Here is a 27,082-nt window from a genome sequence, read left to right as displayed (position 1 = left end):
ACCTCTCACGAATCACTGTGCTGGTTACAGGAGGGTGCCCTGGGCAGGTACGTGATAAAAACGGGCTTAGGGGCAGGTGACAGCTTCATGTTGTAGGAGTCCTGAGTTTCAGTGTAGAAGGCAGTACTTGTGCTCAGTAAGCCCATGAGATTTGGAGTCCTGAACACGAGTGTCGGCACCGCAAAGCGTGCTGTCTGTATCGAGCTTCCGTTCATCTATGCTCAGTGCCTTATCTCTTTTGAAGAAGCACTTCGTTTACAAACTATTATCTAGATCATACCCGTATCCACCTGTACTATACAGTGATACGCTAACGACAATTTATGACTATTGGGGCAAAACCCCACTCTCTAATGACAAATGAAGATACAGGAGAAACAACACGAGCCAGCCACGAGTGACCACAGACGCTCCAGGGCAAAACAGCAAAATGACAAAACACAAACCACAGAACTTTTACCCTGTGTCTCCTTCCAGCTAGCACTCCGTCTCTGCTCCCAACCAGAGTTCAAGTCCTCCAGAAAGCTGCCCCTACTGTGTCTACACAGACTCTGGAACTCGGGCGAGTGGGCTTTAGCACAAGGGCTCCTGGACCAGACCACGGTGGTCCTCGGCCTCCACCTTGCCGGGCCCCACCCAGCATGACCAGGCCACCGGTCTCCCTTTCCCTGAGCACCTGGCTCACTGAGCTCCTTCCACCTTGTGACCCTTGGTCCCTGCCAGTTCTGTCTCTCTCTCTCCACTGCCACACTGGGAATTGCCCAGAGAGCCACCCTTCGACTCTGGGGCTATCCACAGGTGCCCATCTAGGGACTTGTCAATCATCTGTCAAACAGAAATAGATAACTAACACACATCTCACCTTTTACTTCCCATTCGCTGCTGGTCTCCCCTCACTACACTGTGCACACATAGGGGTGCAGGCCTCGCCTCTGACTTTTTATCTATTTATTGTTTTCTTTGTTTTATTTCAAGTGGGGGAGGAGCAGAGAGAGGGAGAGAGAGAGAATCCCAAGCAGGCTCCAGGCGCGGTCAGCGCAGAGCCCCATGCGGGGCTGCTGGGCTGCGGGGCTCCGGGTCTCGATCTCACAAACCCAGAGATCGTGACATGAGCAGAAATCAGCAGTCGGACGCTTGACCGACTGAGCCACCCGGCGCCCCTCATCTGGGTTTTTCAGTCATGCTGCACTGGGACTGGGACTAGCTCTGGGACGATGTCTGCACCAAACTTGTTCCATGACTACAGGTGCTCAAAACTTACACAAATATATAAAAATATACGCGGCTGAAGAGACAAAGGACAAAAGTACTTAAACTCCAAAGGTGAATTCTCTGTTGTTTAAGGATGAATACACGTGTTCATTTAACCTTCATTAGCGTTTCAAACCCTTACTAATTTGCATTGTGCTGTGCTTAACACTAGGTCCTATCTTAATCCACATTGCTACTTTATACAAAGAAAGAACAAAAGCTCTCAAAAGTAAATTCTAAGGCAGCAAAAGAAGAATGGGGGAAGGGGAAAAGAGAAAGCAGCCTATCAGTCTTTTAGTTCCAGAAGAGCCTCACAGACAGAGGAAAAGGCAGGTGACACTGGAGCAGGCAGGTGGGTCCCACGAGAGCCCCCAGAGGATGGAGGTCCTTGCCTTGGAAGGCTCATGTCGCGGACGGGCCACACGGCCTTTCCGGTGGCGCCGCAACACCGCACTGCTGCTGGTGCTGCTGGCATCCGTGGAGCTGTCCGCCAGACGGAACCTGGAAACTGGGATGCTGCCGACGTGCGTCCGCCTGAAATATGGAGGAAAACAATCAAACAAACACACACACACACACACACCAAGGTTGTTATCTAAAGAAAAGTGGACTTTGTCAGCCAGGCCAGAACCCGTCAATTGGGAAAATGAGGTCACAGATAAAGGTCTCCAAGGAAGGCATCCTTGCCCCTGGCTCCAGTGCAAGCCCGCTAGCCGGGCCCTGTGCAGACAGGGTCTCCCGGGCCCAGCAGGTGCAACGCATCCCCACGGCCCAGACGTCCCCGAGGTGGACCAGCACCTGCCCCCAGTCAAGCTGTCGTCCTGCGTGTCTGCACCACCTCCTGCCCAACTGACCGGGAAGCACTCCTATACGCCCCTCTGGCCTTCACCTGCCATCGGCCCACGTGTGCCAAGGCCCTCGCTGTGATGCCAGGTGACCCCAGGTTTTCCTCCACCAGCCACTATCGGGCGCCACAGGGGCAGTCGCAGCAGGATCCTCGGGAACCACACCTCGCAGCTCCCGTACACAGGAGGTGGCAATGCGCCCGGTGTTTCCAAGGCAAAAGCGTCTCTGGCCTCTGTGCAGTTAGACTAACAGACAAATGTCCCCCTTGGCCTCAGAAGTCTCCAGAAAAGTTCCATGGAGCCCCGAGCCCCTAGGGTGGAGTCACTCAATTGGGCTGTCAGCTGATCCCCTCAGCAAAGGCTCTGGGCACGAAGCGGTCAGCAGCTGTGAAGGAGCACCCGCCAGCCCACGTGCCCGGCCTCAGCCACGGGTCACCCTCCACACTTGAACCCTGCACGGGAGTCCAGTGGCTCCTTGCTCTCTGGAAAAGAAGAGAGGCTGCCTTCCATTTCACAAATCCTTATGGTCTCGGGAGACAGAACACGCCCGTCTGATTCACATCAACTAAAGAGGGGGCCCCTGGCGTCACCCCTTGTGGCCTGGAGACAGAGCCACCGCGACAGGGCGTCTCCTCTGTGGTGCTTCAAGCTCTTCTCTGCGGCCTTTCGAGAAACGTCATTGACACGTGCTGCCTCAGGGTACTGATTGTTTCTAAGACAGCCAAGTCGGAACTGCCCGCTGGCCACAACCATCTTCCCCTCCTCTGGTCCCCCCATTCCCAGAACAACTGCTCACCTGAGCTCAGGTGGTCTAGCTTCACCGCTGTGCGGCCACGACACATCGCCAATCGGGGAGAGCCACACACGCCACCCCGCATGGGACCTGGGAAGGTTCGTGGCTCCTCAGAGGTTCACGTGTGTCCCCTGACTCTGACACCCTATCTCAGGCTTTCTGGCTCCCGACCCCACCACCCTGCACCCAGTCCTATCCCAGAGCTCTCTCCCATCTGCCCCGCCTGCGTGTGGAAGTTGGTCCGTCACCTTTCTTTTCCTCTGCAACCCAGACCATGTCATCTTGCTAGAGGAGGACACAAACAGAAGACGTGGCTGTGAGGTCGTGCCAGGAGGACTCAGCTGTCCAGCCTGCCTGCCGCCTTCTCAGTCTCGTCCCCACGGCCCCCGGCCGCTCACGGCGACACAGCTCCCACCAGCCTCTCTTCTGCCACCACACGAGAGAGCACTTTGTGAGACGGCTTCAAACAGACCGTTCCTCAGCCGGTCTCCTGTCCGGGGTCTTCTGACCACAAGGCCACCTGTGACCGCGGCCAATGCCTCCGCAACCACGGGAGCACTGCGATCCTCTCTATCCTTCTCCTTGGCCAGGTCACCTCAGGCGGGTGACGGGCGTGGACGTCCCTCTTATGGCAACTGCCCCAGGGTGCCACCCTCCAGGGGCCTGCACAGCCCCTTCCCTTGAGAACTCCAACATGCACTCGAGTGGCCTGCACCGCATCCACTGTTTGCTCCCTTGGCCTCCTCACACATACCCGTCTTCAAGCCCTGGAATGGTGACACTCAGCACACTGGTGTCTTGCTGGCGAGGATCTCCGTCAGCCAACCAAGAGGCTGCTCTGTGCCCGGATCTTCCTGTGTGCTTCTCTCTCCGGACACACATTCGCTGTGCCACCAGGAGTTCCGTGGACAGGGAGGGCCGCTTGTGACTCTACCTGCACTGACTTCTCTCTCCTACAAGCAGGCTCAACAAGGACAGCCACGGCACACCCTCGACTCTCCCGAGAGCCCCCGTCGGCAGCCGCACAGACCCCAGTGAGGCCTGAGTGGGCCTGCCTTTGGAGCAGGAGCCTGCTTCCTGCACCTAAGGGGGCCCAGTCAGCTACTCGAGGCACTGTCACACCAGAAAGACTCTCACATGGTACCCATTTCCTACAAAGAAGCAAGCAAACCTTTTCATACCTTGCTGACAATTACTGTCTGCCGGACGCAGCTCACAAGCCGGCTGACCCACTCCCTCACAGGCGACTCACCAACGTCCCAACAGAGTTACAGCGATTACATGTCATTCTCCAGTCTTTTCAAAAATATAAGAAACTGCGAGCACTGCGCTAACCCCACCAATGTCAAGGTGACCTTCACCACCATGGCCACGTGTCCACTCCCACGGTGACCCCACTGGCGTTGCGGAAGGGACCATAGCTTCCAGGGATGCTGGGCCGAACCTGGCACGCTGGACCCCTCCTAGCCCCACACCATCACTGCCACACTCGGTGGAGGGAGGCCGCAAATAAACCCACCCAAACACGAACAGAACTTTCCCTAACTTCCACTCCTCCTCCCATGGCTGCGAGCTCTGTCATGCCTCCCGGTCTCCTGAGATTCCAAACCTAACCTCTGGAATCAGGTTTTACTTCTCCCTCTTGCCAACTTCTAAGCTACCGGCCCCCCGAGCTACATCCAGTCACTCTGCCCATTCGGCCAAAGGATTCCTCTGCAAGATACACAGCAGGTGCTAACATATGTGTTTGTGAGGTGGTTCATGTTAGGTACGGTGAAGGGCAGTGTCGCCCCCAGCCCCGCCCCATCTTCAGTTAGGTGGTACCTGGAAAATGGATCGCGTCAGACTACAACACACTCAGGGTTGTTGTGTGTAACTCTGATCCGGTTTCGGTCATACCATAGCACACCCACAGTTCTACTTTGGAACCATGAGCTGGTTCGGGTCATACTGGTGACAGAGGGAAGCCGCCCCCAGCCGCATCTCAAACAGATCTGTGAACCGGGAAGTGTCATACCCATGGTGAAGCGAAGAGCCTCTGAATCTTGCCCGCTTTAATATGGCACTCAGTGCTTCCATTTTTTGTAGAAGCCGATCCTGCAAAGCAGCAAATGACAACGACACTCACTGCAAGCAAGGTTAACTAGTCTTTGCATCAACACAGAGCACAAACTGGTAGTGGCCAGAGGAGAGGAGAGTAGGGGCTGTGGGCAAAAGAGATGATGGTGATTAGGAGGCATCAGCATCCAGATATCAAATAAAGCCATCTCGGGGATGAAAAGCACAGTACAGGGAATACGGTCCGTGATACCCTAAGGACTCTGTATGGTGACACACGGTGACCACAGTGATGGTGACGAGCACAGACTCACGTGTGCAATTGTTGAAGCGGTATGCTGTCTACTTGAAACTGATACAACACTGTAGGTTCATTAGAATTCAAGAAAAACTGGAAAACACTCCTTGCATCAAGTGTGCTGAAATGCTGACCATCATAACCACGATGGGTAAATTCAGCAGTTACAAACCCCAAGACCATTCTCTCCAAGAGTCCTCCAGTAAACACCCGGATCACCAAGTGAACGTCCTAAACCCTACTGAACGGTTAGGTCTCAGGCATAGCAAGGTTACAGAGGAGAAACACCGAGCCACTAGGACTTCTTCCTAATTATGTAGAGAGGAGCAGGACTTTCTGGGCGGTGGGGGAACAGCCCTTCTGTGCCATAGGCATGTGCTCCGTCGTGGACCCTCTGCAGCCCAGCCTCACGTCTGCACACGCAGCGCCAGGGAGCAAAACCGACGAGGAGCTTCGGTCACACAACTACCCCCTAGGCAGTGCCGTCCCAGGCAGCAGACACCACCGCATGTGGCTAACTGAGCGCCCAAAATGGGGCGGGTCCCGACCACAGGGGATGGAACTGTGAGACGCCCCGTGGGTTGCAAGGACTGAATGTGGAAAAACATTGTAGAGTAGCTCCTTCATGTCTACACTATTTACATGATACAATAACATGCTGCCTGCATCGGGCTACATGAAAACTAACATCACCCGTCTGTTTGACCATTTCAAATGCAGCCGCGAGAACCCTTGGGATGACACCCGTGTCACCTGTTACCTTCCTGCTGGGTAACGCTGCACTCAACGAAAGGTTTACGTGAACATTTTAGCTTTCGAGCGAACCCGTGAAGGGACTCAGAAATCTGAACCCCATAGGCCGCTCGGCTCCAACTCCGCCACGTGCGTGCCATTCAGACTTGTGAGCGTGGGGCCGCTCGAAAGCACATTGGTGGCTCGCCTTGGAGGAAGTGTGAGCCCCAGAGGTCACCTGCTCCTTTCCAGTCTCAACCCATCACTGAATGATTGAGAGATGGAAATACCTTCTCACGTTGCGTTCTTGTAACTGTTTTTTTAGATTGCCAACTTCTCCTAACAGAGACTTCTGAGAAAGGGACTGACAGTCCTTTAGTGTTGATTCTTTCAAACGTTCCACATGCTAGAGCATGCCTACATTTCTCTTTACAATAACGCAGCACCACAGACCAGGCATGGAGCGGATGGCCATCCCAACGAACCGGGTCACATGACCACAGAGTGAAATGCTGTCTGTGAAACTGCAGTAACAGCCTTTACTCATACTTTGTCCACGTACAATTTCTTCACGGATCACTGTCTGACTGTAAGTATGACAAGTTCCTAAGTTTACTTGCAGCAGGTACACTGGTTTGTACTAGCTTTTAGGGTCTGTGATGCCTCAGTCACTTGGGAAACCTGACCTAAGTTTCGTACATATACTTCCAATCTCACATACAACTATTCTACCGAAAGGCTGGCCCCAGTGATCAAGGTAGAACCTCACGTGGGGTATAATAACGCACCTCACAATGGGTTTTACCCAAAACAAGCGTGTCGTGTAATTAGCATTGCTCACTGGTGTCTCCAAGTGCCAATCTTAGGGAAGATTCTGGGCTCATCTACAGGGACACAGGTGTAACCAGAACCGGTAGTATCAGGTCCGCATCCAACTGTCACCACCAGAGCTTCTCTCACAGAGATCCTATGATACTGCTTCCCTCCCGTTAACACCTCAAGTGTATCCGTTATGATGGTGTAAGAGTCCAGGCTTAGACTCTTTCCAACCCAGATGAAAAGAGGGATGCAGGAGATGGAACAGGAGATACCCTGTTTTCACCCGGTTAAATGCTTGACAGAACTGCGCACTCCTACCGGTCCGTCTGGACAAAAGAGGTAGAAATTAGCTCCCCAGACAAGAACCAGGCTGAAGGTTCCAGCACAGGGGCGGCAAACGAGGGCCTGCCGACCACATCCAGCCACCGCCGGGTCCTATCCACAAAGGGTTATCGGCACACGGCCCCTCCCCTTAGTTATATACTGCCTATGGCTGTTTCTGTGCCCATCTTGGATTAGCATGAAGCTAGCTCACTCCTCACGTCTCAGTTAGTAAAAGCCTAAAATACTTACTCTCGGGCCCTCCCCAGACCATACTCCTCTTCTAGACAGTGAGACGCACCTTCCCGCACACATACGTCGGGCAGGGACAGGACACTGGGAACTTAACGCAGGCAGTGGGTAACAGCCTGCAGTTTTTCCGCGTGAAAGAATCATTTCTTCTTTCTGCCGTGGCTGTTGGCCTCTGCTCCACGCTGCTCCTCAGGATCACAACGTGAGCGTCTCCTCTGTGAGGACGGGGGCACTCAGCCGCTGTCTCTCATGTCCTACCTTATCTTCCGCAGCAGCCATTCTCTCTTTCAGATGACGCTGAAGACGCTCGTCAGATTCGGAAAGGAGCTTGTCAATAGTGTTGGACAGATGTTGATTACTCTCTTCCTTCAGTTTTTCTCTCTGCCTTACCTGAAAGAGAAGACGCAGGCTTCAAGCCAAAGTGCGAACACCGGCTCAGGCGTGCGAATGACCAGCGGTGTGACCCACACGCACGCCATCCTCGGCTGCCCCTTCGCACGGCACTCTTTGGCGTGCTTGTGCGTCACTGCCAGCACCGACCTAGCGGGGCACAGAAACGCAGGAACCTGCTTCCCAGGGGTCATCACTTAGCAGGTCCCTTTGTTTCTGGGAAACAAAACACGCATGGGCCCTCACGAATGTCCTCATTATTAGCTCTCAGATGGGCTCAGGGGGCAGATGTACATGCAGGAAAGAGCATATTCTTAAGGGGATCAGCTGATCTACACACGGGAGGAGGCATATTCCGGGGCGGAAACAGAAGCTCGGATCTGGCCTCAGGGGGAAAGAAATGAATCCGTTGACAAAACCGAAAGATAAGAAAAAAGACTTTCACCTGTTTTTCGTGAAATTCACACATCTCCTGAACGTTTTGTAATGGAAACTTGCATTTACCTCAAGTAATTTCCGAACGTAACCGCAAAGTTCACGGGTCTGTGTTTTATCGACCTCTCATCAATCGTATGGTTTTCAAACTTGTTTCTACCGCATATCCTGAATTAACCCAAAACAGAAGCGGCGAGGACAGGCCGGCAGGATTCAGGGGCTCCTGCCGGGCGGAGGGCCGTGGGGTATGGAGTACACATGTGCCCTGCAGTCGGGGGGCCCAGGGAGGAGGAAGAGCCCACAGGACACACCCGCAGGCTAGGCAACGGACAGTCCCTCCAGGCTCGGGCTTCCTCATCTCTAAGCCACACCCGCTGGCACCTCTTTCCTTGGGAGCAGGCAACAGAAAGCACGACCACCACACCTCACACGCAGCAACGGCCATCACTTGGAAAAGACCCTGGCCACCCCACAAGAAGGGATCAGCACCCAAGTATTTTTCAAGCAAAGCAGCTTAAAAGTGTCCTTGGAATTGTCTCAGTTATAATGGAATCCTTATCTCAACACCTGTCCCTCCAAACTCCCATACAGTCCTAAAGGCAATGAAGTGCTTCTCTAAGTAGGTGAGGTCGAATTCTCGGCCCAAGAGGCTAGCGTCTGGTTGTGCTCGCTTGTGTGCATGTGTCATGGCGGGCTGGGGTCGGCCAACACGAGCCGTCACGCTGGCATCAGAAGCTTCACTCCGCGGAAACTCATGTTTTATTCTCTGACCCTGAGGGCCAAGCACACGAGTTTCTGCTGTAAGTTAAGGGTGAGTGTTTTGAGTTTTCTGGTGAAAACAAAACCCGATGGCCTTGGATGGACGTCCCAAGCTGGGGACGCTGCTGCCTGCTCTGTCTCCTGGGTGTTTCATGTTGACGTCCGACCAGCTCCCGCAGGGAAAAATCTCAGGGGATTCAGGGGACACGGGCCTCCCTTTCGTCAAGGCTCGATTACGCTATTCCTCTTCTTAGGAACATCTACCCGACCTGTGCCTTTACATCTCAAGTAGAAATTCAGGATGTGGGGACCAAGGTCAGGCCCCTGACCTGATTTCAGGACCTCAGTGTCATGTCCTAGGGAAGGAGACCCCTCCTCTAGGCTGCCCTACCCCAGGCCAGTACCTCTGCTTTGGCCAAGGGACACCCACGAGGTCCCGCGTCAACCGTGAGTAGCTGCTAATGAGCTGGTGGGCACGGTGGGCTGTGCGGGTGCCTCCACCCCTAGGTGGCACTGCCTACGGGGCCCCAGCGCCCAGAGAACATTGTCCACAGGCTAGGAGTGTTCGCTAGCGTCCAACTCGCACAAGAGTGCACTGTACCCCTGATGGGATCGAGAAGGGGCCTGGCGTCCACGTGGGGAGAAGTGGGAAACAAGGGACCACTCCCTACCCCCACACTCCCAGCCTGCGCCTCATCCTCAACCACTGCCAGGTGCGCGGCTGCTCCGCTCGGACACGTACCCGCTGCAGTTCTTGGTTCTTTTCCTCCAGCTGGGCCTCCATCTGGCACAGCCTTTCCTCGATGTTGCCACGCCTCTGCTCGGCCTGTGGGCGACAGCGGGGTCAGAAGAGCTGGCTGCCCCGCACCACACGCCGTGCCTACGCACGACGTGCTGTGAGCGGCCTTCTGCCTGCTCACAGTCCCTACCGGCCTCATGCGTGCCAGTGGGAAGCAGTGGGCTTCCATGCTGGTGACCGGGGGTAGGCAACGGTCTCGTCCCCACCCCGGGCCCCGGATCCTTGGACGGTGCCTCGTCCCCCGGGAGACACCCCTGGCCACTCAGCACGGACAGGAGGAAGCAGCAAGCGGAAGGAGCAAACAGGCGTGCTGCCTTCCTAAGCTGGGAAGTTACTTCCAACAATTTAGCTTCCTCAGCAGCACAGTGTCCAAAGACAAAGGGTCGGGCTGCACGGCTGACCAGGGACAGGAGAGAGGACAGGCGAGAAAAGAAACGGAGACTTGACATGCAGATCACAAAGGAGGAGAGGCTCTCTTGGAGCCTGGGCCTGTGGGCGCCCAATGCCGCCTGCCCGACTTGATGGCAGCCTTGAGGGTCATTATCCCGTGACGAACTCACCCCCCTTCCCACTGGGACCCTCACTGCACTGGAACCGGTGACACAGAAGCACCGACAGGCCCCCTGCTACAGGTTCCCTCAGCCCAGGTTCCGGAAGGACGGACTGGCTGCCCAGTCATGTGCTCCCTCGTCCTGTGTGCATCACTCGATGCCAACACCGACTACATCATGTCTGGAAACTACCTCTTCAACTGCTGCCTTCCTCTGTGGGTGGTGAGGGCTGTGAGAACTGGGAGGGCAGGGACTGTGTCTGGCACGTTCCTCGACTCTATTTGTGGAACCTGCGAGTGAATTCCTTAAAGATTTATTTCTTACAGGGGTGTCTGGGTGGCTCAGTCAGTCGGGTTCTGACTCTTGGCTTCAGCTCAGGTCATGAACTCAAGGTTGGGAGCTCAGACTCATGACCCTGATATCAAGAGTCCCAAGCTCCACTGACTGTGCCGGCCAGGCACCCCTGTCCTTCTCTTACCCAAGGCTACTATCTTGAGCTCTGAGTCGCTGGCTTAACTCTGAAAAGCAGTGAGTCTTAGATGCAGCCAACGGCAAACAGCACACGTCGGACAAAACCGGAGGGAACAAAACTGGGGATGATGTCTGCCGTTTGGAAAGCATTCCAATCTCAGACAAAGTAGCACCGAAAACAGATCTCAGCTGGCTCGCGGACTTTGGCACGCCGACGTTACCGGTGAGAAATGAGATACAAGAACGGACCGCCTTGAAAATGACATTCCCACCATGGGACCCAGAAGGAAACGGGGGCCCCACCTTGCAGAGGGTGGCCACCCTCTGGGCCGGCTCGGTTTCCACCTCGGGCAGCGACTTGGCCTTCCTCGGGGTCTGCTGCAGCTTCCGCTCCGCCACCTCCAGGCGCTCTTGCAACTGGCGGTTTTGATCCACAGTCTAGGAAATGAAGGCAAAGCATCAAAGTGTAGCAAGTCTTCTCTCCGTTTCCATTTTTAATAAAGTGAAACAAAATCTAAATGCAGAGATCTACTGTTAGTTCTGACTGAAGCCAACAGTTTGGCAGGTGCTTCAGAGTAAACCTTTCCTTTCTGCAAGGAGTCACTCACTGCCTTGGTCCTCCTTTCACCAAACATGTCTTGCCAAACTCTTTGCTCTTCTTCAGTATCTTCAAAGAAGTCTTTCCAAAGACAAAGTTCCCACACAGTAAAGAAAACCCATCTTCTGGAGGAGCTTGCTCGCTCTTCCTGACCAGTTAAGGAGAGAAGGGTTCGGTCCTAACCCTTCGTAAACATATTTATACTGTGGTCCGAGGGCTCGCTGCATAGGACACTCGGAGGTGGGCACATCAGCCAGCACAGAGCTTCTGAGAGCATGCCTGATGCCAGTTGAGTTCTTTTTGGAAGTGTACCATGATTCAACAAAAACACTCTCCCTCTTGACCAAAAACGTGGAAAACATCAACGTGGAAAACTTAGACACGAGATTTTTTTGTTAAAGGACTTTGAGGGAAGCCGAGGTGGCTCAGTCGGTTAAGCGTCCACCTTCGGCTCAGGTCATGATCTCATAGCTCATGGGGTCAACCCCGCCTCGTGCTCTGTGCTGACAGCTCAGAGCCTGGAGCCTGCTTTGGATTCTGTGTCTCCCTCTCTCCCTCTCTTGCCCTCCACTGCTCATGCTCACTCTCTCTCTCTCTCTCTCACTCTGGCTCCCTTTCTCAAAAATAAATAAGCATTAAAAATATATAAAGTCATTTTAAAAATCATGTACAAGGTGAGGTTTTTGCAAGGTTAACGTTTGTTCCCACAGACTCCTTCCATCTTCTGTGTGCATATAGCTCTGTGTGTATATACAGACTGCGTATCATGCTTTAAAACCCTAAAAAATAAATCACGTGCTGTACACATAGTATTTCACGATCTGCCCTTTACACTCGTGATTTGGAACATGTTACGTGCTCTCAAACAGCATTCCTCCATGTCATTTTAATGGCTTCCTAGTATTTCACTTTGATTATCATTTTGGGTCGACTGACACATTTGACAAACACACCAGGCAAACTCACTCTGTTTCCAAGAAGCTGGATGTGGTTTTCCTGTTCAATGCCGGATGACCTGAGACAACCAAGGAAGAGACGTGCTGCTTCCCAAAACACAGGGTCTCACATCCTCACACCAGACTACGCTTCTGCACCTGCCATTCCCCCCGATCTCAGGTACTAACCAAAATGGACAGCTGCCTACACATTCCCGGCCACTCCCTGCTCCTTTGGAAACAGGGCTAACAGGCAACAGAGTAACGTGCATGTAAGACAAGACAAAGAAGGAATCAAGGACGGGAGCCCCATAACATGCTTCCATAAAATTCGAAAGAATTAAACCCTGGAGGTTGAAGTAACCCCGCTGGTCAACACAAGATTCTAAGATCCTAAAACCTTGACATTGACACTTGGTCCTTAACTTGACTTGTAATTAATAAAAGTGGAATGAAGTTCAACGAAACCAACGACCTGTCGATGCAGAGAGTCCTTCTTTGCGATCTCGTTTTCAAGTTTATCCTTGAGGTCGTGCAGAGAGGTGGCTTCGTGCTGTGCCCTGAGGCAGCGCTTCTCAAGGGTAGTGATCCTGTCTTGCATGTCTTCCTTCTGGGCCATGGCCTACAGCAGGTATTTCAGAGGGAAAACAGGGAAAGAATCAGCGTACGACACATTAACACACTCCAGACACAAAAACCGGGCGAAATCCTCATTTTCCAAACAAACAGAAAAGTAGCATCCTCGGGGCACCTGGGTGGCTCAGCCGGTGTCGCTCTGTGAGTTGGCGCCCCGCGTCAGGCTCTGTGCCGACAGTGCGGAGGCTGCTCGGGATTCTGACCGGTTACCCAGGCTTATTCTTTCCCATGTGTTCAAAGACAAACGGATAATAAAGTCTCCCGGAAGTCACAACCTCGGTTGCCTCCGGACACCGTTGAGCTTTCCACAGAACAGCGACTTGCCTCTGGAGGCACACACCATGAGACAACCATCCTTTTTCCGGGGAAAAGGCGGATGAAATCTCATCCAATTACCACAAAGTTGAAGCAGCAGTGTTAACAAATGGAAGCCAAACTCCACCTTTCATGTAACTGGAAGTCATCTTCTATAGCCTAACCCTGTAACAACATTGTGTCCCATGGTATCTGACACTGCAAATGGAACCAGAACCTCCTGCCCTGCGTTTCTTGTCCAACACCCGAAAGATTCCTCTTCCAGCCCTCCGTGTTTACTAAGCAATTTATGTCAGCAGTCTCAAGAGTGAAAGTGATGAGTCCTAAGAAAGGATTTTCTAAATTCTCTGCATATTGAACTCTGCTGAGGGGTCTCTCCCCACCTCTGCCAAACAACAACTTCACTGAACTAGTTATATAATTTCTGCAAATACTTTCGTTTTAAATTCTGACACGACCTCACCCACACTAAGGTACTAAACAGACTGCTCGTGCACGTACACCCTCCAGGGTCTGACAGGGTCTTCCTGAGGTGGCATTGCCGGGCTGGGGGTGGGGTGTGCGGGGACTGTGCGCAAAGGGCAGCTCACAGTGACAGGAGGAGGCACAGAGAAACCATCCTACCCTTACTAGTTTCTGTGACAATGATCACATTCCCATCGACGACCACACGTGCAGAAGCGGCCGCACTCCTCCATGACCTTACACCAGGACCAGCGGGCTGCCCCTCGCTCACTCTGACCGCCACGACCAGGAGCACGGAACCCCTGGGAGGAGGGCAGGGCGGCAGAGGCAGCCGTGACGGCCCCTCGGCAGAGCCGCCCTCGCACGGTCGTGCCCCCGGAAGCGACCTGGCAGCACCACGCTGGTTCCTACGTGCCGAGTGTGTTCCCAAAACGGACCGAGAGCACGGCATGGGCCAAGCTCAGGTGGCCCACACTCCACACCCGAGGCCACTCTGCCGCCTGCCCGCCAGGCCTCTGCAGGGGAGAGCCCAGGGAGGACAGATTCCACCACGCAGACGGGAAGGCAGCCCGCCCAGGCCCCGGAGTCACGTCCCGTTCTGCCGCTACTTCTACCAAACTCCAAACGTTCAAAACCCGTGGGAGACGAAGGACACACTGGGCAAGGCCGAACCAAACACCCCACGTTTGGCTCGACGACGGCGTGGCCATTTCAACCGACACTCACTTCACGGACATCTCTTTGTAATATGGTGTTCATTGCTTCAGAAAGGATGAGGTCTTTCCTTGAGATGTCTAGGTCCTCTTCCAGCTTGGCCACGAGAGTGCACAGGGTAGCCAGGAGCTCTTTCATCTGGCTCTGCACCTTTGAAACTCAAAAAGGGAAGCAACATGTGAGGGCCCCCACTGCTAGTCTTCATATGTTGTTTTAAAAACAATGGATAAAAAGGAAACCCCCTCCGATCAAATCCTGGGATGATGTCTGGAGCTGAACTCTGCGTGTGGCCCCTAATTCTTCTTCTATGAAACTACACCCCTCCAGTGCCACACGTAGCTGCTCTCTCACCTGAAAACAAAGGGATTGAGTTTGTACACAGAGGTGTTTCATTAGTCCTTACTATACAGTTACCCTAAGATCCCCTTCGCCTCAAATAACATGACAGAATGCTGCTAAGGTTTTTCACGGATGCTCGTGTTGACAAACTTGCTTGTTAAGCGCTTTCAATTTTACATTGGAGACAAATCTTCCCCGAAATAACCTACATTATGCAATTTGTACTAGCCAATCGATACACACAACATTTCCACCAACTACTGCTTTTTCACCATACAGACCTGTCTTCTTACAAGAATTCAAGAAGATGAAAAGGAAACTCCAGTCACACAAACACACAAAGTGTGCCTAGAACACACAGCATGTGTACAAGTTGAGAACCGCCGTGGCTAGGCACACCGTTTCAGCCTCGGTTTTGTCCTTCTCCAATATGGAGTTGAGGACCTTGAGCACCTCCGCCTCACTGGACACGCCAGCCGGAGTCTTCGCCTGTCGCCGTATGACTGTTTTTTGAAGAGCTCTCTCGTGCCTGGAGACGAGGAACTCCAAATGTTCCAGCAGCAGCTGGCGGGAGAGGCAAAAGGAAAACCGTGTGTCAAGAACGCCTTCAATTCCGGGCCTCAAGTTCACCAAATGCAAAACCAAGTCTGAATCCCTTCAATTCAGTTCCCAGGTAGGGAGCCACCCCCTCGAATGTGTTAAAATAGCCTTACTCCTCCTCACGGATCAAACAAGGTTTGAGAACAATAGGTCCCAGCCAACTCCATGGGGACATGTGGACAAGGGGAGTGAATGGTGTCCTGTGTTTAAAGACACTGGCAGTGCGCCTACTGACCCTGGTGTTGTTTCTCTCCGCCTTCAGGTTGGCGATCTCCTCCTCTCTCTGCACGAGCTGCTCCCTGCAGGTGTGGAGCTCTGCAGCGAGAGCTGCACACTCCTGGGGGCGGAGAGGGGACAAAAGTGGAGAGACACAGGGGGTCTTTACCAGAGCACACCTGGCCTCCGTGGCCCTCCAAAGTCCCAGCACCCACCACCCTCAAGTAGCATCACACACACCAGTCCCCTCCTCACCACCCACAGGAGTCCCGGGGATTTTCGGAGGGACCGACACTCAAGGGGACAGACGTTTTCAGGTGCCTGGCAGGTCTAGGACTCAGGAACTCTGCTGACTCGGGAGCAACAGGCCGAGAAGCCTCCTGCCCATCCCCAGCCTCTGGCCTCGTCTGGCAAGCAGGCTTGTGGAGCGGCAGTGGGGAAAGGCTGACGGTACTCAAAAGCTGCTGTCTTAGCCTGAACCCCTGGCTCAATCAGACTCAACCACACCCGATGGACTTTGCAAAAATGATGGTAGGACTCTTGACGAAAGGGCGACTTTACGACTTCTTTCCTTAGTCAAGCAGGAAATATTATGGAGGAAGGGTTTCTGAGGAGAGTGATGCCAGGGCCCACCACCCCGCGTGGGGCTTCTCTCCCGCCAATACTAGGTGCCCGCCAAGGACATGGCGTACAGGTGGGCTCCAAGGAGGTGGACGCACACTCTCCAGTCAGTCGAGCCCAGAGCCCGGTGCAGGGCTCAATCCCTGAACCATGACATCATGACCTGAGCTGAAACCAAGAGTCAGACGCTTAACGCCCTGAGACACCCAGGCGCCCCAGAGCTTTTGGCTCTGTAGGACAAACCAGGGGATAAACGTTCACTTAACAACTGACATTCCAAATAAAGAGAGATGTTGATTTCAGCCATTCTAGAAAATCCAAGTACAAACTGGTGACATACTTCAAGTTCCTTCATAAATTAGCCCTTTCCAAATCAACGGGAATGTTGCCACAGAACTGACCACGTTCCTTGCAATCTGACTTGACAAGGTGAACCCACAGAAGCCTATCTGATCCTTGATGTAGGACTGTGCAGGCCCATTTCTATGTGGGGATTTTTGTTCCAATAAATACATTGGAAACTTTTCTGGAGATGTGTGACGTTTGGAAAGACTGGCAGATGAGCTGAGCAGCTACGAAGTATCAAAACTAGTAAGTAAAAGGGAGGCCACGAGTGCATGAAATATACGCAGATACTAGGCTATTAGAGCATTTCCTCTCCAAAAACATACACAAACCTAGCGTAACAAGATAAAACGTATCATTTTGCACACAGAAACTGACCGTACCTACATGGTGCCATCTGCAGTCAAGAGAAAGGCAAACAAATGTGGAGACGCAGGATTAAGTCCTACCCGCATAACACGAGCTGTAGCAGACGCTGTCCTCTGGGGGAAGGGTGCACCACCTCCTGTTGCTATTGAGGTCCCCTCAAGTGTTGCACGAATCCACGAATCTGCTACTCAGCTCTTGGGAAGCACTTCCTTTCTCCAGGAAATCAAGCACCACAGGAGAAGTGATTTCTCAGGGTTCCTGCGTCATTTTCACCGTGTTAAGGGCAATACCATGAACCTTAACTACACCCCGGCACCTGTCTGAAGTGTCCCCAGGGATGCTGGACGTGCTCCCGCGATGCAGAGAAGGCTCATGGCATGATAAGAAAAGGCTGAATGGCCTGATATGTAATGAGGTCCACAGCTGCAGCTGCCAGCTGGCCAGCGTGAGGACCGTGGAGGCACAAAGAAAGGGAAATTCTCGAAGCTCTCGCTGCGGCTACCCCAGCACATGCAAAAACCTGGTGCTATTGGTGAGACATCTTTGTGTCTCGGGTGGAAGATGTGGCATCTCTGTGGATGTAGGACTGCTGTGAGACAGGCACACCTGCAGACTCAACTCAAACTGCAAGACAAGTGAAGACCTGACATCACGACGTAAGGCAGAAGGAAGGGGAGGATCGAAAACTGGCACATTTCAATGCAGGCACAGGATAGCTTGGTGATTTTAGAAAGGGGTTTGGCTTTGAAAATGGTCCAGATGATAGGAGAAGCAGCTTCTACCACGAAGAGGAAGCACACGGTTTCCCAGACGCCCCAGAGAAGATTGCAGAGAAGCAGGAACTACCATCCACCGCATGTCAACCGCTCCAACACAAAAAGTGAAAACCCAAGAAAATCACTTGAGGAGACCACGGCTGCCTGCACAGGTTTTTCATGCAGAAGGAGGTGCCCTGTCGGGGGGAAAATGCCACAAACGACATTTATTCATGAGAAAGACAAGTGAGCAGCAAGATGTTGGGTAGGAAGGGGTGAAGCAGCTACTGACTGAGCGGATACAGGCAGGGGTGTGAGCAGGGTGGCTGGCCCTGTGTAGGAAGCTCACCCCAGGGTCCTGAAGGCAACAAGTCCCAGTGGCCAGTGGTCTGGCTGCACAACCAGAGCCCTTGCCCTGGACCAGTTCCATCCCGGCTCTGTCCCTCAACTCAGGAAGTACGCTGAAAGCAAGGGACTGTCCTCTAAAGTTCTTCTGACATTGGACAATGTCCTGGCCACCCAGAACCCCACGGGTCACCACCAAACGTGTCTTGGCGGCTCACTCGCTCTGGAGCGCAGCGGGTCTAAGTCAGCCTGCGGACCAGGGGCCACGAGGATCTGTGAGGCCCATGACACAGGCACTTTACAAGAAGGACAGTCAATGCTACCAAAGAGAACCGCCACAGAGTTAACATTATGAAAGTCAGGAAGATGCCAAGGGACGTTACAAAAAACTCTGGGAAAACCATCAAGCCCAACACAATCAAGAAATCCCTGCTAGAGATGACTGTCCATACGACGTGCGGGATTTCCAGGACCTATGACACAGCCAATCAGGAAACTCATGAATGAGACTGTGCATATGGCAAAAAGAAAAAAAAGAAAAAGAAAAAGAAAAAGAGTTGGGGGATGCAGGGATTCAAAATGCGTATCCTACAGAAGGTCACGAGCACAGAGAAAAGCCCAGAGGAGGTCACAGAAGAAGACAGCACAGAGAGGAGATCTGGCGAAGCAGACGGAGGGCGAGGAAGGCGGCATGGAAGTGGCATCGCTGGAAAGCACGCTGCCACCAGGAGTGATCCGGCAGAGTCTCGGCTCCTTTCCCACATGAACCCTTCCATCACAAGGGCGCTGGGACCAAAGCCAGCCAGCCGTCTATGGAAACATTGGCCGGGAACAGAAAGGCCCTTCTGGAAAGCTGCACAGACAGTGCCCGCCTCCACCCCCATACCGCCAGGCCCCAAGGCCCAAGACTGCCCCATCTAGCGGGTCCACCCCACCCCATGCAGGTCTGCATATCAGCACATTTGTGACGACCCACCCCCACTTTCCAGACAGCAAATCCTCACCAAGGTGCTCAGTGAACCACTTCGCCTGCCATGCACACGTCTGTGCGTGAAAATCGAGGGAGCTTGCAGCCAGGCCGCCCGGGGCGCATGTGTGTCACCACCACCTAAGCATTCATCAGGAGGAACATCGTGTGCGAGACTTGTGTGCACTTGCACAGCCTATCCTCACACGGGCATAAGGGCAGTAAGATCTGACATAAAACGAATAACGTGTCGTTCCGTAACCTGGCTTTCAAACAATGACATTTCCTTCTGGCAGGCCTCTCTCTGTCCCCGCCCAGAGAAAATGCCTCTCAGCCTACTATCACAGGCCGTTTTTGTAATGTAACAATGTGTCCAGACTGTATTAGGAATATGGCTGTAAAACTGCAGGCTAGACAAGCTTTGTAACCATGCATTCACCCGTGTATCTCCTAGGCCATGACGAAGCAATCGTACTGATTACACCAGGCCATCATGAAGCATTCACCCTTCATTGGTAATGCATGAATTGTGACACCCGTAAATACACAGGAATCTTTCCAATTCCTCCCATTTCTGATGCATAGTGCTAATGATACACGTAACAACAGCGTAGTGTGTCACCTAAGCCGGCACTGATGTGGGTTCTGATAGACAATTCATTCTAGAAACAAACGGAGAGTAAACTTAGGGATCAATACAGCGCAGAGCTGTGCACCTATTTCCCTGTGACGTAAAACTGTTTCTCTAGCTTACTTGACTCGAAGAATATAGCATATGACACATACAAGATACAGGTGCTAATGCACTGTTTGTGTTTCTACTCAGGTTACTGGACGACAGGAGAGTTTGAACAGTTAAGTGTTCTGGGGACCAAACGTTATACATGGATTTTCAATTGTGGGCAGGGTGGAACCCTGAACACCAAGATGTTCTACGGTCAGCTCTACTCATCCTTGGGGAAGAACGAAGCAAGCCCGACCTTTGTGAACAACAGAAAACAGTAAAATAGAAATAGATTTTCTGTTTTAATTTTTTAATGTCATTCTTTATTTCTTAGAGATGGAGAGCAGCAGGGGACGGGCAGAGTGAGAGGGAGACAAGGAATTGAAAGCAGACTCCAGGCTCTGGGCTGTCAGCTCAGAGCCCGTCTCGGGGGTTACCTCGCCAAGAAAAAGTTCATGACGGGGCCAAAGTCAGCCGCTTAACTGACTGAGCAACCTAGGCGCAGAAAAGGAGAAGTTTAGACGGTCCTTGTACACAAGGCATACGTGTTTCCCCAAAGGAGTTAGTGACCAAGTTGCTCAGCAACACCCAGCACTAAGGGCCAGCAGGCAGGACACAGGTTCAGGAAGAAAGGCCGTCTTCTCAGAGAGCGAGGCGTATTGTACACGGATGGGGCAGGAAGCCAGCATCTCTGCACAGCAGGAGGCGCCCCCCGCCCCACAGCCAAGCAGCTGCGAGGTGAGTGGGGCCGGCGCAGGGAAGACCGCAGGACTCGGCCCCTCCCCGACTCCACCCGAGTGATGACAGGGTACAGATCTCCAGAGACCTCACAGATGGCCTCTGAGACAGGCAAGCTCCACGCCACAGGACCCACGGAGCAGCAGAGAGAGGGAAGAGCAGGAAAGAGGCAAAGCCATCTCCCTGGCTTCTGACCACCGGACCAGGGAGCAAACTGCTCTGTTCCCAGGAGGAGGCACAGGTGTGGGGAGGAGGGTGGTGGCCCGTGTGGAACTCAAAGAGCCCACAGTCTGCCCAGATGGAGCTCCACTACGAGGTGCTTGGAAAGGCGTCCAGGAGACAGAGTGGGGTGCATGAAGGAGAACACAGGGCAGCCGAACCTCCCAAGGAAAACCGCCTCCCCGAGTCTGACCCACGCCGACCCATGGGACAAAACGGCCATCCTGCAGCCGCACTGTGCACACGTTCCCCCTATTCCACCGAACCACACACTCCCGTGCCCTTCTATTGCTCTCCGTAAAACCGCACACATCTCGGGGCGAGGTACCTGCAGCACATAGTGTTCAGCACCTAGTACCGTGCCTGCCATGCACTCCAGAACAGGTGAATACTTTAGTGTACGCCTTGTACCCACACACGTAAATATTATACACGCTGCTTTTAAACGTTACGTACTTCTGTATAGGATATAAAGACGCACACTGTCCTGTGCTTTATGTGATGGGTGATGTGAGGGGCTTGTACCTGTTGCCTAAAGCACGAATCTTAGAGCTCAACCCCCGCATTACAAGGAGCCACTCTACCCAATGACGTCTACACTGCATCCATTCTTGTCTCCTCCCCCAACCCACTATCCACACAGAACCAGCACCAGCTTTTAAAAAATTCAACAACATCATGCCAGTCCTTCCCCCTGAGGACACAACGACCCCAGGCCCTTATCTGAAAACCCAACCCCTTACAGGGTAGGTTCTGTCCCAACACCAGCTGCCTGGTGCCTCACCTGGCTCCGCTTCCCCTTCCATCGCTCACAACAAAGCCAAGCTCCTCCTTGACCCCGGCCCTTGGCCTCGGAGTCAGACTGCTGGGAGAGTGCTCGGTCAGCCTCAGCTCCCGAGCGACCCCTCCGGAAAAGGCCTCTCCGGAACCACAGTGCGCAAGTGAGCGACATCTCCTCCTAACCCCTTCACTCGTTCAGATACACTCTTCTCAGATGTGCCTCCACCACCGTCTCCGAGGAGCACAGCAGCCAGAGCCTGGCGACCACAATGGTGCAGAGTCACAAACGGGCTCAACAAGGGTGGGTGGTTGTGTCTCTGCAGATGATTCGGGTGCACCAACACAGAAGCCCTTTTTGTGGGGGCTACACTGTACACGTACGGACATCCTAAGGATTCTAAACCCGTATCTTTCTATAATAACACTGAATGTAAATGGACCAAATGCGCCAACCAAAAGACATAGGGTATCAGAATGGATAAAAAAAAACAAGACCCATCTATTTCCTGTCTACAAGAGACTCATTTTAGCCCTGAGGACACCTTTAGATTGAGAGTGAGGGGATGGAGAACTATTTATCATGCTACTGGAAGCCAAAAGAAAGCTGGAGTAGCCATACTTATATCAGACAAACTAGACTTTCAATCAAAGGCTGTAACAAGAGATGAAGAAGGGCATTTGATAATAATTACAGGGCCTATCCATCAGGAAGAGCTAACAATTATAAATGTCTATGCGCCGAATACAGGAGCCCCCCAATACAGAAAACAATTCCTCATAAACACGAGCAACCTTATTGATAAGAATGTGGTCATTGCAGGGGACTTTAACACTCCACTTACAGAAATGGATAGATCATCTAGACACACGGTCAAGAAAGAAACGAGGGCCCTGAAGGATACATTGGCTCAGATGGACTTGACACATATATTTAGAACTCTGCATCCCAAAGCAACAGAATATACTTTCTTCTCGAGTGCACATGGAACATCCTCCAAGATAGGTCATATACTGGGTCACAAAACAGCCCTTCATAAGTAGACAAGGATTGAAATTGTACCATGCATACTTTCAGACCACAAGGCTATGAAGCTTGAAATGAACCACAGGAAAAAGTCTGGAAAACCTCCCAAAGCATGGAGGTTAAAGAACACCCTACTAAAGAATGAGTGGGTCAAGCAGGCAATTAGAGAAGTAATGTAAAAATATATGGAAACAAACGAAAATGAAAAGACAACAATCCAAACGCTTTGGGATGCAGCGAAGGCAGTCCTGAGAGGAAAATACGTTGCAATCCAGGCCTATCTCCAGAAACAAGAGAAATCCCAAATACAAAATCTAACAGCACACCTAAAGGAAATAGAAGCAGAACAGCAAAGGCAGCCTAAACCCAGCAGAAGAGGAGAAATAAGAACGATCAGAGCAGAAATAAACAATATAGAATCTAAAAAAGACTGTAGAGCAGATCAACGAAACCAAGAGTTGGTTTTTTGAAAAGATAAACAAAATTGACAAACCTCTAGCCAGGCGTCTCAAAAAGGAAAGGGAGATGACCCAAACAGATAAAATCATGAATGAAAATGGAATTATTACAACCCATCCCTCAGAGATACAAACAATTCTCAGGGAATACTATGAAAAATTATATGCCAACAAATTGGACAACCTGGAAGAAATGGACAAATTCCTAAACACGCACACTCTTCCAAAACTCAATCAGGAGGAAAGAGAAAGCTTGAACAGACCCATCACCGGCGAAGAAATTGAATCGGTTATCAAAAATCTCCCAACCAGTAAGAGTCCAGGACCAGATGGCTTCCCAGGGGAGTTCTACCAGACGTTTCAAGCAGAGATAATACCTATCCTTCTCAAGCTATTCCAAGAAATAGAAAGGGAAGGAAAACTTCCAGACTCATTCTATGAAGCCAGTATGACTTTGACTCCTAAACCAGACAGAGACCCAGTAAAAAAAGAGAACTAGAGGCCAATATCCCTGATGAATATAGATGCAAAAATTCTCAATAAGATACTAGCAAATCGAATTCAACAGCATATAAAAAGAATAACCCACCATGATCAAGTGGGATTCATTCCTGGGATGCAGGGCTGGTTCAACATTCGCAAATCAATCAACGTGATACATCACAGCAAGAAAAGGAAAGATAAGACCCATATGAGCCTGTCAATCGATGCAGAAAAGGCCTTTGACAAAATCCAGCACCCTTTCTTAATAAAAACCCTTGAGAAAGTCGGGATAGAAGGAACATACTTAAACATCATAAAAGCCATTTATGAAAAGCCCACAGCTAACATCATCCTCAATGGGGAAAAACTGAGAGCTTTGTCCCTGAGATCAGGAACGCGACGGGGATGCCCACTCTCACCGCTGTTGTTTAACATAGCGTTGGAAGTTCTAGCATCAGCCATCAGACAACAAAAGGAAATCAAAGGCATCCAAATTGGCAAAGATGAAGTCAAGCTTTCCCTTTTTGCAGATGACACGATACTACACATGGAAAATCTGATAGACTCCCCCAAAAGTCTGCTAGGACTGATACACGAATTCAGCAAAGTTGCAGGATACAAAATCAATGTACAGAAATCAGTCGCATTCTTATACGCTAACAATGAAGCAACAGAAAGACAAAGAAAGAAACTGATCCCATTCACAATTGCACCAAGAAGCATAAAATACCTAGGAATAACTCTAACCAAAGATGTAAAAGATCTGTGTGCTGAAAACTATAGAAAGCTTCTGAAGGTAATTGAAGAAGATATGAAGAAATGGAAAGACATTCCGTGCTCATGGATTGGAAGAATAAATATTGTCAAAATGTCAATACTACCCAAAGCTATCGACACATTCAATGCAATCCCAATCAAAATTGCACCAGCATTCTTCTCGAAACTAGCACAAGCAATCCTAAAATTCATATGGAACCACAAAAGGCCCCGAATGGCCAAAGTAATTTGGAAGAAGAAGACCAAAGCAGGAGGCATCACAATCCCAGACTTTAGCCTCAACTACGAAGCCGTCGTCATGAAGACAGCATGGTATTGGCACAAACACAGACACAGAGACCAATGGAATAGAATAGAAACCCCAGAACTAGACCCACAAACGTATGGCCAACTCATCTTTGACAAAGCAGGGAAGAACATCCAATGGAAAAAAGACAGTCTCTTTAACAAATGGTGCTGGGAGAACTGGACAGCAACACGCAGAAGGTTGAAACTAGACCACTTTCTCACACCATTCACAAAAATAAACTCAAAATGGATAAAGGACCTGAATGTGAGACAGGAAACCATCAAAACCCTAGAGAGGAAAGCAGGAAAAGACCTCTCTGACCTCAGCCGTAGCTATCTCTTACTCGACACATCCCCAAAGGCAAGGGAATTCAAAGCAAAAATGAATTACTGGGACCTTATGAAGATAAAAAGCTTCTGCACGGCAAAGGAAACAACCAACAAAACTAAAAGGCCAACAACGGAATGGGAAAAGATATTTGCAAATGACATATCGGACAAAGGGCTAGTATCCAAAATCTATAAAGCGCTCACCAAACTCCACAGCCAAAAAACAAATAACCCAGTGAACAAATGGGCAGCAAACATGAATAGACGCTTCTCTAAAGAAGACATCCGGATGGCCAACAGGCACATGTAAAGATGCTCAACGTCGCTCCTCATCAGGGAAATACAAATCAAAACCACACTCAGATATCACCTCACGCCAGTCAGAGTGGCCAAAATGAACAAATCAAGAGACTATAGATGCTGGAGAGGATGTGGAGAAACGGGAACTCTCTCGCACTGTTGGTGGGAATGCAAATTGGTGCAGCCACTCTGGAAAACAGTGTGGAGGTTCCTCAGAAAATTAAAAATACACCTACCCTATGACCCAGCAATAGCACTGCTAGGAATTTACCCAAGGGATACAGGAGTACTGATGCATAGGGGCACTTGCACCCCGATGTTTATAGCAGCACTCTCAACAATAGCCAAATGATGGAAAGAGCCTAAATGTCCATCAACTGATGAATGGATAAAGAAATTGTGGTTTCTATACACAATGGAGTACTACGTGGCAATGAGAAAGAATGAAATATGGCCCTCTGTAGCAACACGGATGGAACTGGAGAGTGTGATGCTAAGTGAAATAAGCCATACAGAGAAAGACAGATACCATATGGTTTCACTCTCAGGTGGATCCTGAGAAACTTAACAGAAACCCATGGGGGACAGGAAGAAAAAAAAAGGAGGTTAGAGTGGGAGAGAGCCAAAGCGTAAGAGACTCTTAAAAACTGAGAACAAACGGGGTTGATGGGGGGTGGGAGGGAGGGGAGGGTGGGTGATGGGTATTGAGGAGGGCACCTTTTGGGATGAGCACTGGGTGTTGTATGGAAACCAATGTGACAATAAATTTCATATATTGAAAAAAATAAATAAACATAAAAAATTCAACAACATCATGCCAGTCCTTCCCCCTGAGGACACAACGACCCCAGGCCCTTATCTGAAAACCCAACCCCTTACAGGGTAGGTTCTGTCCCAACACCAGCTGCCTGGTGCCTCACCTGGCTCCGCTTCCCCTTCCATCGCTCACAACAAAGCCAAGCTCCTCCTTGACCCCGGCCCTTGGCCTCGGAGTCAGACTGCTGGGAGAGTGCTCGGTCAGCCTCAGCTCCCGAGCGACCCCTCCGGAAAAGGCCTCTCCGGAACCACAGTGCGCAAGTGAGCGACATCTCCTCCTAACCCCTTCACTCGTTCAGATACACTCTTCTCAGATGTGCCTCCACCACCGTCTCCGAGGAGCACAGCAGCCAGAGCCTGGCGACCGCAATGGTGCAGAGTCACAAACGGGCTCAACAAGGGTGGGTGGTTGTGTCTCTGCAGATGATTCGGGTGCACCAACACAGAAGCCCTTTTTGTGGGGGCTACACTGTACACGTACGGACATCCTAAGGATTCTAAACCCGTATCTTTCTATAATAACACTGAATGTAAATGGACCAAATGCGCCAACCAAAAGACATAGGGTATCAGAATGGATAAAAAAAAACAAGACCCATCTATTTCCTGTCTACAAGAGACTCATTTTAGCCCTGAGGACACCTTTAGATTGAGAGTGAGGGGATGGAGAACTATTTATCATGCTACTGGAAGCCAAAAGAAAGCTGGAGTAGCCATACTTATATCAGACAAACTAGACTTTCAATCAAAGGCTGTAACAAGAGATGAAGAAGGGCATTTGATAATAATTACAGGGCCTATCCATCAGGAAGAGCTAACAATTATAAATGTCTATGCGCCGAATACAGGAGCCCCCCAATACAGAAAACAATTCCTCATAAACACGAGCAACCTTATTGATAAGAATGTGGTCATTGCAGGGGACTTTAACACTCCACTTACAGAAATGGATAGATCATCTAGACACACGGTCAAGAAAGAAACGAGGGCCCTGAAGGATACATTGGCTCAGATGGACTTGACACATATATTTAGAACTCTGCATCCCAAAGCAACAGAATATACTTTCTTCTCGAGTGCACATGGAACATCCTCCAAGATAGGTCATATACTGGGTCACAAAACAGCCCTTCATAAGTAGACAAGGATTG

At 51.2% G+C, this 27,082-nt stretch overlaps 1 pseudogene; it reads right to left on the bottom strand.

The window, feature by feature from the left end:
- Window positions 1-4,806: 4,806 nt before the first annotated feature.
- On the bottom strand, window positions 4,807-21,627 carry LOC115526951 (annotated as a pseudogene).
- Window positions 21,628-27,082: the final 5,455 nt, after the last annotated feature.

This window comes from Lynx canadensis, chromosome D2, assembly GCF_007474595.2.
Source record: "Lynx canadensis isolate LIC74 chromosome D2, mLynCan4.pri.v2, whole genome shotgun sequence".
Lineage (NCBI taxonomy): Eukaryota > Metazoa > Chordata > Mammalia > Carnivora > Felidae > Lynx > Lynx canadensis.
This window is presented reverse-complemented; position numbering and strand designations above follow the sequence as displayed.